Here is a 13,205-nt window from a genome sequence, read left to right as displayed (position 1 = left end):
TTTTGTGTAAAAAAGTTAAATGTTCATTTTTATTTAAACATTCCAAAAATTCCTATTAAACACCTGAAGGGTTAATAAACTTCTTGAATGTGGTTTTGAGCACCTTGAGGGGTGCAGTTTTTAGAATGGTGTCACACTTGGGCATTTTCTATCATATAGACCCCTCAAAATGACTTCAAATGAGACGTGGTCCCTAAAAAAAAATGGTGTTGTAAAAATGAGAAATTGCTGGTCAACTTTTAACCCTTATAACTCCCTAACAAAAAAAAAAAATTGGTTCCAAAATTATGCTGATGTAAAGGAGACATGTGGGAAATGTTACTTATTAAGTATTTTGTGTGACATATCTCTGTGATTTAATTGCATAAAAATTCAAAGTTTGAAAATTGCGAAATTTTCAAAATTTTCGCCAAATTTCCGTTTTTTTCACAAATAAACGCAGGTACTATCAAAGAAATTTTACCACTATCATGAAGTACAATATGTCACGAGAAAACAATGTCAGAATCACCAGGATCCGTTGAAGCGTTTCGGAGTTATAACCTCATAAAGGGACAGTGGTCAGAATTGTAAAAATTGGCCTGGTCATTAACGTGCAAACCACCCTTGGGGGTAAAGGGGTTAAACAATTAAAAAATGACAAAAAAAGGAAAAATAAAAAAGCAGAACATGTCTCACACTGAGAGACGCCACCAAATCAATTTACATAATTAATCATGACTTGTAACCAGGAATATCAGCCATTAAGCACGAGTATACAACCAATAAGACCCAATTGGCCCAAGCAGTCTCCTAATGCTATATGTGCTGTGAGGTGCCAAGGGGAGAAGTACTAGAAAACAGATATGTTTCTCCCCGTTTCATTTCATATGTATCACGGTATTGATTGTGAAGCTGTTTATTTCTCTGTAATCCGGTCCTGGTTCCTTTAGTGATCACCCTGAAAGCTCTGGTGCTTCCCTTCCACACATACATCCAGCTTTTGCTTCAGCTGATATAATCAAGGAACTGCTGGGATCTCAGTCGCTCATCTGCTGGTCTGGGAGCTGACACAGTAAGGTTGCACAAACTTCTTTCTTGTTGTGTAGGTTTATTTTGCAGTTAGTATCTTGTTGTTAGTTAGTGGCCAGACGGCCTTAGACATTTTATTTTATGTTTGGCACGTGTAACATTGTACGGCAAATGTGTACAATAAATACACCTGACACATACCTGTGTGGAACTCGCTAGCCTGCTATTGTTCGTTGTGACTCCATAGCCACCTGCTTGGGCCAAAGCAGAGATCCCTGATGAGCTATATTCCCACAAATGGTTTTGAGAATGCGGGCATAGTGGCTGTTGGACTGTGACTGCAGATAAAGTGCTCTGTGTATGTCCTGGCTGAAAGCTCATGTGCTTTTGAAGAGCCAAGAGTCCAGTAATATGGAGGAACTAGTGAAACAGTTATTGCAGGCAAATGTGCAACAACAGCAGACCAATACTTACTTCCAGCAAGCCCTGGACCAGCAAAACCAGATTCAGCAAGATCAGTTGAATGCAATAAAGCAGGCTTTGATTCGGCAGCCCCGAGATGAGAGGGATCATGCACAAAGTGTTGCTGGTGCACGGAAAGCCGTACAAAAAACCCTGCTTAAAATGACTGCTGACGATGATGTAGAAGCGTATCTCACCGTATTTGAACGTATTGCAGAACGTGAGCATTTACCGGTGGACACGTGGGCTGAAGTGGTTGCGCCATTTCTGAGTGGAGATCCACAAAAGGCCTATTACGATTTAAGTGGAGTGGATGCTATGGACTATACCAAATTAAAAAGCGAAATCCTGGGAGTAAACACATATGTACGAGCACAGAGGGTACATTTATGGACTTTTGTGGAAGATCAGCCAGCCCGCTCACAAATGCATGATCTTATCCATCTAGTAAAAAAATGGCTGCAACCAGAGATTTTGACATCTGCAGAGATGGTGGAACGTGTTGTTCTAGCAAGTACCTGCGGTCCTTGCCCCCTAAGTTACAGAGGTGGGTTGGACAAGGTGACCCATATACAGCCGACCAGTTGGTGAATATGGTCGAACGCTACAATGCTTCCGAAAGCCTACTCCAAGGGACGTTATCACCTCGCTGGGCTCCCAAGAAATCGCCAGAAAATACTGCGAGACCTACTTCATCTTCAAAAGAAGAGAACGTTGCAATAAAGGGTAGCAGACCCACAAAGAACTATGGAGGCGGTACAGTCTCACAGCAATTCAGCAGACCCTATCAGGCGTCTCCGGCGAGGAAGCAAGGACCTATACAATGTTGGCGATGTCGCGGGCTTGGCCATGTAGCAGTTAACTGCCCAATGACTACAGAGCCAATGGACTGTAATGCTATGAGACGCCTTTCGTTATATGTACAGTCAGTCTGTGTTGCAGAGGTCCTCACAGGAAATGAACGACACGTGTGTTGCCTCGAGGTCGACGGCCATAGTGTGAATGCCGTCTTGGATTCCGGCAGTCAAGTAACTCTGGTACATGCCAGTTTGGTGGACCCTAGAGCCCTAACGAACTCAACCCTGGGCATTAGTTGCATCCATGGCGATATAAAAAACTACCCCACTGCCTGGGTCACCCTTGCCACGCCAGTAGGAACCAAAAGACATCAAGCAGCAGTCCTAAAGTCTATGGGACATGATGTAATATTGGGGAGAGACTTTCCCTTATTTTGGGACTTGTAGAACCTTAAAAATGGCATGAGCACTCTAGATGAGGAGGGTGCCGTGGGGCTAACCCCTGAGGTATTGCAGCAAGAGAGGGGGAGTCCATCTCAGAGGTAACTCCAGAATCTGTAGACTCACCTCTGGCTGTATATGCAGGCGACGCAAGTGAACTAGAGGAGGCTATAGAAATGCCAGGTCTTGAGGTGGCCCGTGGTAAGTTCGGGACCGCTCAACACCAGGACCCTACTCTGGCAAGGGCATGGGAAAATGTAAAGGTCTCTGAGGGAAGACCATTGTACCCAGGGGCTCAAAATGAGTTCCCACACCTAGCTGTGCAACAGGGTATGCTGTATCATATAGACAAAGTGCGGGGGGTGGCGGTAGAGCAACTAGTGGTGCCCAAGTCCTTTCGCCAGGTAGTTTTGGAACTGGCACATAAACATCCCTTGGGGGGACACCTGGCCAGAGAAAAAACAAAACACCGTATTCTGCAGCGTTTCTTTTGGCCGGGTCTAGGGGGGGACGTGACCCGGTATTGTCAGTCCTGTCCTACGTGTCAATTGACCACACCTATGTCACATTTTAGAAGCCCCCTTGTGCCCTTACCAATAATAGAGGTGCCCTTCGAGAGGATAGCAATGGATATAGTGGGTCCATTAGTTAAATCTGCCAGGGGACATCAGTACATTTTGGTAGTACTAGATTATGCCACTTGTTACCCTGAAGCAGTGCCTCTGTGGAATGCCAATGCGAAAGCAATTTCAAAGGAGCTTGTTAATATGTTTTCTCGCACCGGCATTCCGAAAGAAATACTAACAGATCAGGGAACCCCCTTTATGTCACGAATACTTAAGGACTTGTGTAAGCTACTAAAAATCTCCCACTTGCGTACTTCAGTATATCACCCTCAGACTGACGGGTTGGTGGAGCGATTTAATAAAACCTTGAAGGGAATGTTGAAAAGGGTGGTAGATAAGGACGGGAGGGATTGGGATGCTCTCCTACCATATCTCCTGTTCGCTATACGGGAAGTACCCCAATCCTCCACAGGCTTTTCGCCTTTTGAGTTAGTTTACGGGCGATGTCCTAGAGGCCTGTTAGATATTGCTAAAGAGACTTGGGAACAAGAGGTGACTCCTTATCGCAGTGTAATTGAACACGTAATGCTTATGCTAGATGGAATTGAGGCGGTCATGCCAATAGTTAAAGAATGTTTAGAACGTGCGCAACAGGCCCAAAGCACGGTATATAACCGAGCGGCTAAAACACGAGTCTTTCAACCCGGAGACAGGGTGTTAGTATTAGTACCCACTGTAGAAAATAAATTTCTTGCGAAGTGGCAGGGCCCATACGAGGTGTTGGAGAGAATAGGTGAAGTGAATTATAAGATATATCAACCAGACAAGAGGAAAACCGAACAAATCTACCACATAAACTTGCTTAAGGCCTGGCGGGATAGGGAGAGTCTAATGACAAAAGCCACCCTTAATGATGGACCTCGTAGGGCACCCCCATCTGTGGTAAATGACCCCCAGGTAGCATTGCCAGAGGTGGGTATTGCAGAGACACTATCCGAAAGTCAGAAACGAGAGACTAAGGAATTTATACAGAAAAACGCAGAGGTTTTTTCAGAGCTTCCTGGTCGTACTCACTTAATTAAACACGACATTGTTACTGATCCACAGGTCCGTGTACAACTAAAACCATATCGAATTCCGGAGGCTCGGAGACAAGCCATTGCCCAGGAAGTCGAGAAAATGTTAGAACTTGGAGTCATTGAAGAGTCCCGGAGTGATTGGGCTAGCCCAATCGTGCTAGTGCCCAAACCCGATGGGACTATTAGGTTTTGTAATGATTTTCGGAAATTAAATGAGGTATCAAAATTCGATGCCTACCCGATGCCGAGAGTTGATGAACTTATAGAGAGACTGGGTTCGGCCAGGTACATATCTACTATCGACTTAACAAAAGGTTATTGGCAGATTCCCCTCACGGATTCAGCCAAAGAGAAAACGGCCTTTGTAACGCCCCAGGGACTGTTCCAGTACCGTGATATGCCATTTGGGTTGCATGGTGCTGCAGCCACCTTCCAACGTCTAATAGATATTGTCCTTAAACCCCACGTCCGGTATGCGTCCGCATACTTGGACGATATCATTGTCTTTAGTGATGACTGGGACACACATTTGTCAAAAGTACAAGCCGTCTTAGACTCGATAAAAACTGCTGGGTTAACTGCCAATCCTAAGAAATGTACCTTGGGATTGGAAGAGGCTCGCTATCTGGGATATAGCATAGGGCGAGGAGTCGTAAAGCCACAGACCAATAAAGTGGACGCTATTCAGAATTGGCCACGACCGGTCAACAAAAAACAGGTCGGAGCCTTTTTAGGGATCGTTGGCTATTATAGGCGCTTCATTAAAAATTTTGCCACCATCGCGGCCCCTCTCACAGAGCCTACCAAGGGCTCAAAATCTATCACAATAAAGTGGAACGCAGAAGCAGAGAAGGCCTTTCAGTATTTGAAAACGGTCCTCTGTGACCAACCAGTGTTGGTTGCCCCTGACTTTAAACAGGAGTTTATTGTCCAAACGGACGCCTCTGGTGTCGGCCTCGGTGCAGTGTTGTCACAGGAAGTGAATGGCGAGGAACACCCAGTAAGCTATCTGAGTAGGAAGCTTACCAGGGCAGAAAAGAATTATAGCGTGGTTGAGCGCGAAGCCCTGGCTGTGAAATGGGCCCTATTCACCTTACGCTATTATTTACTAGGTCGCCAATTTAGGCTAGTAACGGACCATTCACCCCTAACATGGATGTCCCGCGCAAAAGAGGGCAATGCGAGGGTGACACGCTGGTTCTTGGCATTACAACCTTTTAACTTTTCCGTTGAGCACAGGGCAGGCGCAGCGCACGGGAATGCAGATGCGTTATCCAGAACACACTGCTTAGTGACTCATCGTGTCCGACCCTACAGGCTCGAACAAAGGAAGGGGGTATGTGAGGTGCCAAGGGGAGAAGTACTAGAAAACAGATATGTTTCTCCCTGTTTCATTTCATATGTATCACGGTATTGATTGTGAAGCTGTTTATTTCTCTGTAATCCGGTCCTGGTTTCTTTAGTGATCAGCCTGAAAGCTCTGGTGCTTCCCTTCCACACATACGATCCAGCTTTTGCTTCAGCTGATATAATCAAGGAACTGCTGGGATCTCAGTCTCTCATCTGCTGGTCTGGGAGCTGACACAGTAAGGTTGCACAAACTTCTTTCTTGTTGTATAGGTTTATTTTGCAGTTAGTATCTTGTTGTTAGTTAGTGGCCAGACGGCCTTAGACATTTTATTTCATGTTTGGCACGTGTAACATTGTACGGCAAATGTGTACAATAAATACACCTGACACATACCTGTGTGGAACTCGCTAGCCTGCTATTGTTCGTTGTGACTCCATAGCCACCTGCTTGGGCCAAAGCAGAGATCCCTGATGAGCTATATTCCCACAGTGCATAAAGAAACTTAACAGTGAAGGAGGAAAGGATAGAGTCAAAAAAAATGTATATACAATATAGCTACCTGGAGATCAGGAAAGTGGCGTCTCCCCACCCTGACGCGCGTTTCACCGCTGGCTTCTTCCGGGGGCACCCCCGGTGTAGCGTAGTGTCAACCACTCTAATCTATACAGAGGCATCTAGTTAAAAATAAGTGTGAGATGCGATTTTTTCTTTTTACATGGGAGTCTGTGAACAATATAAACCATGAATCCATCCGGACACATGTAAATGCACCCCACCTTTTTAGGCTAGGGCTACACGTTGACTTTGGCCATGACACAGATCATTTGTATGTCCCACTACTACTACATCGCAGCACAATACATGTGATTGGGGCGGTTGCATCACAACCCACTATTGAGCAATGACAAGCAAGTCAACAAAACATCAGGCTAAGTTGGATTTTTTTGCAAACTGCTCACTATGGGACCCCATTATGCTGCGACACAGCAATCTTTGGCCAAAATCGCAGTGGAGCTCGGAACCTTAGGTTGACTTTTGTCTGCTGTTCCGGAAAATGTATTCCTTTCAGGGATTATTCTAGGTCTTAATTGAAGTTGTGCAACATCATCATCGCTAATCCCTTTATGATATTACAAATCACGAGGTTGCAAACAACTCACAATGTTCCTGTATCAAATTTAATTGGAAGATTACAAAGCCTTAATAAAAATCCTCCTCAGTATGATAGTTGGCTGGATTCTTCCCGTTCACTACCCTGGTTGTACCGTATACAGCATTCACTACAATTACAGTATACGGAGCAAATATCAAGTGAACTGACGGTGCATACAACCGATAATATACAGTGGCATGTTAAAGTTAAATTACTGTTATTTTGAACAGTTAAGCAAGTTGAAGATGGAATGATCTCTAAAAGGTCTAAAGTTAAAGATGACACATTTCCTTTATATTTTAGGTTGAAAAAAATATTTAGATGTAATTTTTTTACATTTTAAAAATTGAAGAAAAAAGGAAATTGGGCAGATGCGAACGTTTGGGCATCCTTGGAGACCTTAATTAGCATGTTACGGTAATGGCTTGTTCATGATAATCACTAGGATAGGACAGGTGATGCAAATTTCCCAGTTTTATAAAAATCCAGCCTCCTCTAACCTTGTGCCAAAAAACAGCAGCCTTGGGTTCTTCTAAGCAGCTAAAAATGAAAAAGAAGGAGGCCCACAAAGCAAGAGAAGGCTATAAGAAGATAAAGCATTTTCAAGTTGCCCTTTCCTGGTTTGAAATGTAATTAAGAAGTGGAAGATAACAAGAACAGTGGAGATCAAGATAAGGTCTGGAAATTTCAGTGAGAGCTGCTTGTAGGATTGCTAGAGAGGCAAATTAGAAGCCCCGCTTGTCTGCAAAAGACCATCAGAAAGATTTAGCAAACTCTGGAGTTGTGGTACATTGTTCTACTGTTCAGCGACTCCGGCACAAATATGGACTTCATGGCAAAGTCATCATAAGAAAACCTCTCCTGCGTACTCATCGTAAAATTCAGTGTCAGAAGTATGCAAAAGAACATTTAAACAAGCCTGATGCATTTTGGGAAAAAAAAATCCTGTGAACAGATGAGGTTAAAATAGAAATCTTTGGACACAATTATCAAAGGTGTATGTGAAAAAAGGTACAGAATTTCAGGAAATGAACATCTCACCAACCATTAAGCATAGTGGGTTGATCAATCATGCTTTGGGGTGGTGTTGCAGCCAATGGCACAGGGAACATTTCATGGGTGGAGGAAAGAATGAATTCAATGAAATTTCACCGAATCCTTGATACAAACATAACATCATCTGTAAAAAAGCTAAAGTTGAAAAGAGGATGGCATCTACAAACTACACTATGATTAGTGATGAGCGAGTATACTCGTTGCTCGGGAAAACGTTTTTCCTGAGCACGCTCGGGTGGTCTCCGAGTATTTATGACTGCTTGGTGATTTTGTTTTCCTTGCCGCAGCTGGTTGATTTGCAGCTACTAGACAGCTTGATGACATGTGGGGATTCCCTAGCAACCAGGCAACCCCCGCATGTACTCAAGCTGGCTAGCAGCCGTAAATCATCCAGCTGCGGCGATGAAAACTAAATCTCCGAGCAGTCATAAATACCCGGAGACCACCCGAGCGTGCTCGGGAAAACCCGAGCAACGAGTATACTCGCTCATCACTAATAATGATCCTAAACACAAGTCAAAATTCACAATAGCTGACCTCAGAGGTGCAAGCTGAAGGTTTTACAATGGCCCTCACAGTCCCATGATCTGAACATCATTGAAAATCTATGAATAAACCTCAAAATAGCAGAAGATGCAAGATGACCCAGGAATCTCACAGAACTGGAAGAATTTACAAGGAAGAATGGATGAAAATCCCTCATACAAGAATTGACTCTTGGCTGGCTACAAAAAGTGTTTAAAAGCTGTGATACTCACAAAAGGAACGACAACTAGGTACTAACCATGGAGGGTGCACAAACTTTTGAATATGCCCACTTTCCTTTTTGTAAAAGATGACAATATGTTTTTTTCTTTTGCTAAAATACAAAGGAAATGTGTCATCTTTAACTTTAGCCTTTTTAAAGATCATTTAATCATCAGCTTACTTAACTTCTCACACTAACAGTAATTTTGACAAGGGGTGCCCAAACTTTTATATGCCATTGTAGCTGCAGCCCTGAGCCACTATGGAGACTGTGCCGTCATTGCAATAAGGGAAATATACTAGCATGGCTCTGCAACAATTTCTGAAGATGCAAAGGAGACAACACGGAGATACCTGCACCAACCTGGACAGCGGAGACCACACATGTAGTGTCCATGGCTATCGATGTTAGCATTTGGCACGTTGCCAAAGAAACTTGAGAGGTGAGGAAATGGTTTCCAGTTTCCAATGGTCCGGAATTGACTTAATTTTAAATTAAAAAAAAGACAAATAGAATTAGAGGAATATATATACGCATAGTATCTCACAAAAGTGAGTACACCCCTCACATTTCTGTAAATATTTTATTATATCTATTCATAGAACACACTGAAGACATGACGCTATGACACAATGTGAAGTAGTCAGTGTAAAGTGTTATGATCCGGTGACCTTGGAGCTGCATGAGAACTTTCACTGGAGAAAGTGGCCACTATACTGACCGCAACCCTGAACTTAACACCGCAACTAGAAGTAGCCGTGGAGTGTACCTAACACACCTAGACACCTCGTCACAGCCGGAGGACTAAATACCCCTAAAGATGGAAATCAGAATACTATCTTGCCTCAGAAAAAATCCCCAAAGGATAGACAGCCCCCCACAAATATTGGCGGTGAGTCGGAGAGGAAAAAACATACACAGGCAGAAAAAACAGGATTTAGCAGGAGGCCACTCTAGCTAGATAGGACAGAATAGGACAGAGTTCTGTGCGGTCAGTATTAAAACCCTTAAAAAAAAATCCACAGCAGAATATACAAAAAACTTCCTACATCTAACTAAAGATGTAGGAGCGTATATCTGCAACTCCAGTGAAACCAACCAGACTGAGAAAACACAGACACAGTCTAATCTGGACAAAAGAAAAACAAACGAACAGTACTGAAAATAAGCACACTGCATGTGTGCCACAGGAAAAGAAACAGACACTTATATTTGCTGAACTGGCAGATAAGCAGGAGAGGCCAGACAGAGATCTAACACTTCCAAAGAAACATTGACAACTGGAAAGGGCTAAAGGATCCTGCCCACCTAAGTATCCCAGTCAGAATTGTAATTATCCGATACACCTGGCCAGGACTGCGAGTCAGAGACAACTGCATTCCCACCAACAACCACTGGAGGGAACCCAAGAGCAGAATTCACAACAGTACCCCCCCCCCTTGAGGGGTCACCGAACCCTCACCAGGGCCCCCAGGACGATCAGGACGAGCCAGATGATAGGCACGGACCAAATCAGCAGCATGGACATCAGAGGCAAAAACCCAAGAATTATCCTCCTGGCCATAACCCTTCCATTTGAACAGGTACTGCAGCTTCCGCCTCGAAAAACGGGAATCCAAAATCTTCTCAACAACATATTCCAACTCCCCATCAACCAACACAGGGGCCGGAGGATCAGCAGAGGGAACAACGGGCTCCACATATTTCCGCAACAAAGATCTATGGAAGACATTATGGATAGCAAAAGAGGCCGGAAGCGCCAGGCGAAAAGACACCGGATTAATAATCTCAGAAATCCTATAAGGACCAATAAACCGAGGTTTAAACTTAGGAGAAGAAACCTTCATAGGAACATGACGGGAAGACAACCAGACCAGATCCCCAACCCGAAGCCGGGAACCAAGACATCGACGACGATTAGCAAAATGTTGAGCCTCCTCTTGAGACACCAACTTGTCCACCACATGAGCCCAAATCTGCTGCAACCTGTCCACCACAGAATCCACACCAGGACAGTCAGAAGGCTCAACCTGCCCAGAAGAAAAACGAGGATGAAAACCAAAATTACAAAAGAAAGGTGAAACCAAGGTAGCAGAACTAACCCGATTATTAAGGGCAAACTCGGCCAATGGCAAGAAGGCCACCCAATCATCCTGATCAGCAGACACAAAGCATCTCAAATAAGTCTCCAAGGTTTGATTAGTATGCTCGGTCTGGCCATTTTTCTGAGGATGAAATGCAGAAGAAAAAGACAAATCAATGCCCAGCCTAGCACAAAAGGCCCGCCAAAACCTAGAAACAAACTGGGAACCTCTGTCGGAAACAATATTCTCCGGAATACCATGCAAACGAACCACATGCTGAAAGAACAACGGAACCAAATCAGAAGAGGAAGGCAATTTAGGTAAGGGCACCAAATGAACCATCTTAGAGAACCGGTCACAAACAACCCAGATAACAGACATCTTCTGGGAGACCGGAAGATCAGAAATAAAATCCATTGAAATATGCGTCCAGGGCCTCTCAGGGACTGGCAATGGCAAAAGCAACCCACTAGCATGGGAGCAACAAGGCTTGGCACGCGCACAAGTTCCACAGGACTGCACAAAAGAACGCACATCACGTGACAATGAAGGCCACCAAAAGGACCTACCAACCAAATCTCTGGTACCAAAAATGCCAGGATGACCGGCCAACACGGAACAGTGAACCTCAGAAATCACTACTAGTCCATCTGTCAGGAACAAACAATTTCCCCACAGGACAGCGGTCAGGTTTGTCAACCTGAAATTCCTGAAGAACCCGTCGTAAATCAGGGATAATGGCAGAAAGGACCACCCCCTCTTTCAGAATACCGACCGGCTCTAAGACCTCAGGAGAATCAGGCAAAAAACTCCTAGAGAGGGCATCAGCCTTAATATTCTTAGAACCCGGAAGGTACGAGACCACGAAATCAAAACGGGAAAAAAACAAGGACCATCGAGCCTGTCTAGGATTCAGCCGTTTAGCAAACTCGAGGTAAATCAAATTCTTATGATCGGTCAAGACCACAATACGGTGCTTAGCTCCCTCAAGCCAATGTCGCCACTCAAACGCCCACTTCTTAGCCAACAACTCCTGATTGCCGACATCATAATTGCGTTCAGCAGGCGAAAACTTACGGGAAAAGAAGTCACACGGTTTCATTAAGGAACCAACAGGATCCCTCTGAGCCAAAACGGCCCCTGCCCCAATCTCAGAAGCGTCAACCTCAACCTGAAACGGAAGAGAAACATCCGGTTGGCGCAACACTGGAGCAGAAGTAAATCGACGTTTAAGCTCCTGAAAGGCAGAGACAGCCGCAGAGGACCAATTCGCCACAGCGCCTTTCTTCGTCAAATTGGTCAAGGGTTTAACCACGCTGGAAAAATTAGCAATGAAACGGCGATAAAAATTTGCAAAACCCAAAAATTTCTGAAGGCTCTTCACGGATGTGGGCTGAATCCAATCATGAATGGCCTGAACCTTAACCGGATCCATCTCTATAGACGAAGGAAAAAAAATGAAGCCCAAAAAAGAGACTTTCTGCACCCCAAAGAGACACTTAGACCCTTTCACAAACAGGGCACGAAGGATCTGAAATACCATCCTGACCTGTTGCACATGAGACTCCCAATCATCGGAAAAAATCAAAATATCGTCCAAATATACCATCAAGAATTTATCAAGATAAGTCCGGAAGATATCATGCATGAAGGACTGAAAAACAGATGGAGCATTAGAGTCCGAATGGCATCACAAGGTATTCAAAATGGCCTTCGGGCGTGTTAAACGCAGTTTTCCATTCATCACCCTGCTTAATACGAACAAGATTATATGCCCCTCGAAGGTCAATGTTGGTAAACCAACTAGCTCCCTTAATCCTAGCAAACAAATCGGAAAGCAAAGGTAAAGGGTATTGAAACTTGACTGTGATTTTATTCAAGAGGCGATAATCTATACAGGGTTTCAAGGAACCATCTTTTTTAGCAACAAAAAAGAACCCCGCTCCCAACGGTGAAGAGGATGGCCGAATATGCCCTTTCTCCAAAGACTCCTTAACCCCTTCCCGACCCATGACGCCACGTAGGCGTCATGAAAGTCGGTGCCAATCCGACCCATGACGCCTATGTCGCGTCATGGAAAGATCGCGTCCCTGCAGATCGGGTGAAAGGGTTAACTCCCATTTCACCCGATCTACAGGGACAGGGGGAGTGGTAGTTTAGCCCAGGGGGTGTGGCTTCACCCCCAACGCCCCCCCCCCCCCCCGTGGCTACGATCGCTCTGATTGGCTGTTCTGATTTCACCTATTATAACTGGTGAAATATTACAATCCAGCCATGGCCGATGCTGCAATATCATCGGCCATGGCTGGAAACACTAATGTGCCCCCACCCCACTGATCACCCCCCCAGCCCTCCGATCTGTCCGGTACACTGCTCCGGCTCCCCTCCGTCCTGTGCTCCGCTCCCCTCGTGCTCTTGTCCGCTCCCCCCGTGCTCCAATCACCCCCCTGCACTCCG

The sequence above is a fragment of the Ranitomeya imitator genome, chromosome 1 (genome assembly GCF_032444005.1).
Source record: "Ranitomeya imitator isolate aRanImi1 chromosome 1, aRanImi1.pri, whole genome shotgun sequence".
NCBI lineage: Eukaryota > Metazoa > Chordata > Amphibia > Anura > Dendrobatidae > Ranitomeya > Ranitomeya imitator.
This window is presented reverse-complemented; position numbering follows the sequence as displayed.